This window comes from Adiantum capillus-veneris, chromosome 6 (assembly GCF_014529385.1).
Source record: "Adiantum capillus-veneris isolate H3 chromosome 6, ASM1452938v2, whole genome shotgun sequence".
NCBI classification, from domain to species: domain Eukaryota; kingdom Viridiplantae; phylum Streptophyta; class Polypodiopsida; order Polypodiales; family Pteridaceae; genus Adiantum; species Adiantum capillus-veneris.
In genome coordinates this window covers 90,579,712-90,585,331 of record NC_140936.1, presented here as the reverse complement: position 1 = coordinate 90,585,331, position 5,620 = coordinate 90,579,712, and positions in this window count along the sequence as shown.

Sequence of the window (5,620 nt, the reverse complement as noted above, 5' to 3'; positions counted from 1 at the left end):
TGCAACAACATGTGATATCAAATCCGGTGATGAGACAGTCTCAGACGAGGAAGTGTGACGCGTGCGGGGGGGATCATCCGACGCCATGGTGCACACAACAGCCTAAATCTCCAGTTGCGAGTGGACGAGTACTGAAATGGTGTGCCATAGAGCAGAAATGGACGAATCATAGCACTGAAGAGTGTTTTTATAACAAAAATTTTGTGAGGGAAAGACCGTATGGACCTCCAGCAGGACCATCTCAACCACCTCCTCCAAGGTATCAAGTTGGACCAAATATGAATTTGGTAGCTGGAGCAAACAGACCTCAACCTGTGTTGGGTCAACAACCTCCATTACCACAGGAAAATAGGGCCATGATTAGATACGCTCAACCTTATGAAGCATCACCAGGAACGAATAGTACACTTAAAGTGTCTTATTACGAGGAACCAAATGAGCCTTATGCAACTGAACCCGAATCACAAATATACGCAGGCGAAGCATATCAACCGTGGGGAAATAGTGAGGGTATGGCACCACCAACGTATATAGCACAACCTTCGAGAGATCAATATTTGGTAGACGAGAGAACGTTAATGTTCATTGCGAACCAAAATTACGGATATCCCAATAGAACAGGACAACCTATGGGACCACCTCCTCAAAATCAACCAACAATTGGACAGTGCTATAGCTGTGGAAGTACGGATCATTGGGAGCGTAACTGTCCTTTCAAGGGCAAAAGAGTGAAAATTTTTGGGTTTTGCGGCAGATGTGGCGTGAATCACATATTACCAGATTGCCCAAAGAATCCGGACAACAAGGGAAAAGCGACTATGAATATTGTGGGGGTGATACCAAGCGCTAGTAGCGGATCAGAAACCGATCCCATGATCCGAATCAACGCGATAATGAAAGCCCAAACTAAGGATTTAGGAAAAAACGAAACTTTGGAGAAAAAGGTCGAGTTGCCCATACCAACAGAAAATGAGAGTTTATCCGTTAGAACTCAGCGAAAATCCTGGAAGGCAAAACGAGATAGGATGAAAACGAGAAGGTTGAAAACGCAAATTGCCATGCAAAACGAGTTGCATGAAACAAGGGAACAACTCAAACAAGAGAGAGAGAGTAAAACAACTGAGGCCAACAACAAACCGAGGAAAGAGTCCTCAGGAGGATCAGTCTTGGTTGACAAAGTGCTAGAGCCGTTAGATGCTCTATTACAAGCATACGAAGCAAGGCTAAAAACAAACCAAACCTTAGAGCAAAGATGGTTGACTTATCCTCAACCAGAAGTGGAAACGAAGCGTTTGGAAATGTTTAAATACCTCATTGAGACAGCCGAGGCGTTGATGGAACCTGAAATAACTAGAACCCCAGAACAAGAAGTATTGATTCACAAAGAGCGAGAAAAACTAAAAATCTATGAACCAAAACGATTAAACGAACCCAAGCCAGAAACAGTATTGCCACTGGATCAGCGAGTTGTGCCAAACATGACTGATGACGCTAAATCAATGATGATGATGCCAATTTCGGAGGTGGAAAAACAATGGCCACAACACTTATGGGAAACCATTAGAAACAGAAAGAATGGAAGCGCGACATTACAATCTGCTCCAATTCCTAAAATTAACATGGATAACGGATTTTTTCCAGCCGATATACAATCGTTGTATGGGGATGCGGGAACGGAAATTTTGGTAGAAAGCAAAGCCCAATCCTTGAAAACCCTGCCTTCATTTATAGGTGAACATGAGGCACAATCAAAGATAAGGTTAGTTCCATCCCAGATAAGAACTATCCCACGTATGGTTGACTCAAAGAGTCTTCAAGAGATGCTATCGACACCTATAACATGCACCATCACGCTGTCTGAACTCTTGAGAGTCAAACCACATTTGTGGGAAGACATGGCAAAACATATGGAGCACAAGGGAATAAAGATTCCTCTTTCGAAAAACCCTCCGGAAGAAGAAAACGAACGGGGAAGTCAACCCAAAGCCCGACCAGTGCCCATAAACAAGGTCGGAGATTACTGCGAAGGAGAGGAGGGTAACACAACATTACCTGTTGAGTATCAGGATATAACAACAATTGCTATACTAGACAGTGGAGCTGGAGTAGCGATTGCTACAAAGCAAATCTGGGAGAAGTGGGGCCGTCCAGCTCTCAGAAAAACTAGGATGAAACTGCAACTCGCAGATGGGTATGTAGAGAGGCCGTTGGGGATCCTGGACCAAATAATTGTAACTTCGTGTGGAATTAACTATGAGCACACCTTTGCTGTGGTGGATTTCGGAAAAACGGACAACTTTGACATTATTTTGGGACGACCGTTCATGCATCAACTCAAAATGATACAGGATTGGGGTTACGATCAAATCTACCTAAGGCACGAGGAACTAATAACGAAAATCAACATGAAGGATCATAGCTATAGAGACGTTGTGAAAACACTAGCGCAAGAATTTAATTCTACCACTGTAAATGAAAAAGAAATACCTGCGTGGATGCAAACAATAGCGCATGTCTGGATGTGTGGAGCATCCGAATGTGGTGAGATAATCCGAGAGGAATGCGTTCTGGAAAGATCCGCCGAAGACGAGGCTTATTTCTCAGAACCTTTCCCGGAACATCTATTTGAGCCATTCGGGTGGACTCAAATATTGTCAACCTTGGACGTATGTGTTAACGAATGCACACCTACGAAATTTTGTGACGAAGAAGGATACGACCTAGTAACGTTGCAAATGGCTAGCGTTGTCCTTGAGTCGGGATCTGAGAACGAGGAACAGGAAAAACCTCCACGTGAGACTGGTTGTAAATGAATAACTAATGAGGTATCTGTAGTGAACGATAGGAATAAAATAGAAGAGGAATTCACGGATTCACTATGCTGTGACTTTCCATCATTGGACGACGAAAACCAACTGATAGAGGCTGATGATGAAAGATCAAGCGCATCAGAGAGGAATGGAAAATACAGAATGAGACAGGACAGGTTTTACGAGTTTCATAACCAAAAACCTAGTCGACAGGAGCGGTATAAATCCAAGAGAGCCAGAAAATAAAGGACGAATAAGCATAATCCTATGCCTCTTGTCAATGACAGAACGGGATATCTAAAACTTGTCAAAGCTGAGGATTGTGTCAAAGACATGGTCACTGGCCGGTTTACCAAAACTAAACCATGGGAAAACAATAAGAAGAACAGACACGAGAAGCGGATGACTAAGTGGCAAAAGGAGAGGAAAACGGGGTCCGAAATGACCAAAACAGAGAGGAAAGAAGAGTACAACAAGCTCAAGCGAACCCTTAGAGACATATGGACGACCGACTTTGAAACAAATGACGATACGGGTTCTGACAAGATAGATGCACCGTCCCATTATAAGAAATATACCATACAAGATAGGAAAATCATAGTGCAACAACCTATGAGGGAATTAAAAGAACCGGGTACATCGTATGACGGTCCTGAAAAAGCCAAATGAATAGATCTAGCGGAGCCAGGAGAAGATCCAAAACCTGCATATATTGCCACGGATCTTACTGATGAGGAGGAAAAGCTTTTGGTAGCTACTCTTAAACAATATAGAGATGTGATAATGGCTTTTGGCCCAACAAATGCACCAGCTACATTTCAAAGGCTAATGGGTCATGCTTTTAAAGAATATCTAAGACAATTCTTAGAAATTTACATGGATGACTTGTGCGTTCACTCCCTTGTAAGACTGGAGCACATAGAGCACTTGACCAAGGTGTTCGAAAAATGCAAGTTGTATCGCATTTGCCTGAATCCAGAAAAATGCGTCTTCATGGTAAGACATGGCAAAATATTGGGACATATAGTGTCCAAAAATGAGATTTCGACAAACATGGAGAAGATCAGCGTCATTGTTGATCTACCACGACCAGCAAGGGTGAAAGAGGTATAGGCATTTATGAGTCATTATGGGGTATTATCGCAGATTTATCTACTCATACGCTATAATTGCAAAACCACTTTACGCACTGATAACTAAATTTGAGTGGACAGAAGAGTGCGAAGAAGCTTTTCAAACGTTGAAGCAGAGATTAATTTCCGCTCCAATATTGAAAGCTCCGGATTGGGAAAAGATCTTTCACATTCACGTGGATGCATCAGCGTATGCAATAGGATGCATACTTGCACAACCTGGAGAGAACAACATGGATTTTCCAATAAGTTACTCCAGTAGACAATTGAACAACGCAGAGAGGGATTACACGACAACTGAGAGGGAGGGATTAGGTATGGTCTATGCGGTGAAAAAGTTTAGACACTACTTACTTTCCAATAAATTTGTATTCTTTGTTGATCACCAAGCACTATTGTACTTAGTAAACAAACCTTGCAGTACGGGAAGGATTGTTCGATGGTTCATCATACTGCTTGAGTTTGATTTCACAGTAGTGGTCAAGAAAGGTACTACATACCAAAGAGCGGACCATTTATCTAGAATGATGCATGGAGAAAACCCTGTAGGAGTTGACGATGATCTGCCAGATGCGTATCTTTTCAACATAGAAATAGTTCCAAGATAGAGCGAGGACTTAATTCCTTTGCTGACTATCCGGTCTTCGAATATGACAAGACAACCATCTACCATTGCAGCATCCAGATCATTAGTAATGTTAGCGGGCAGGTTATATAAATAGGGAACGGATCAAATCCTTAGGCTTTGTATTGAACCTGACGAACGGGAATTGTACCTAAATCAGGCTCATGTACAAACAACGGGAATTCACAATGAGCATGCACAGATGTACCAGAGATTGATGAGAACGGGTGTGTATTGGCCAAAAATGCAACATAGTGTTCATATGCATGTCAAATCTTGTGCAAATGCACGCTTCAAAAGCCAATAGAACACGTGACTCTATTCAGATTGTCTGTAGCACCCTGATGGAGTAACTACATCGTTGAATACCTCACCACCATGACACTGCCTGAGGGGATGAGTAGATCGCGAATCAAAACAATCATGAAAGAGGCAGAAAACTATGTAATGATTGAGGACGCTCTTTACAAGAGGGGAAAGGACCATCAATTGAGAATGTGTGCGACCAAAGAGGAATACATTCCTATCTTAGAGCAAGCACACAGCGGACAAGCTGGTGGACACTTCTCAGCTGACAAAATGGCTAAAGCAATTCTTATTGCGGGCATATGGTGGCCTACACTATTCATGGATGCTGAAGAGTTTGTCAAACGATGTGATGAGTGCCAGAAAACAAAAATTCCAAGAGCGCGCGACGATATGTCCTTAAGGCCAATGATGGGGGCAAGAGTGTTTGCAAAATGGGGAATAGATTTTGTAGGACCGATAGCGCCTCCGGGGCATAAAACGCACACTCAATATATTATAGTGGCAACAGATTATCTAACAAAATGGGTGGAAACTAAAGCAACAGCCAGAAATGATGCAAAAACGACAGCACAGTTTTTATACGAGAACATTTTCACCAGATATGGCTTACCAATTGAGCTCGTGAGCGATAGAGGCACTCACTTCATCAATGAAGTAATCAAATTCCTATTGGACGAATTCATGGTAATTCACAGGAAGTCCGCTCCCTATCACCCACAAGCGAACGGCCAAGCAGAAAGTAC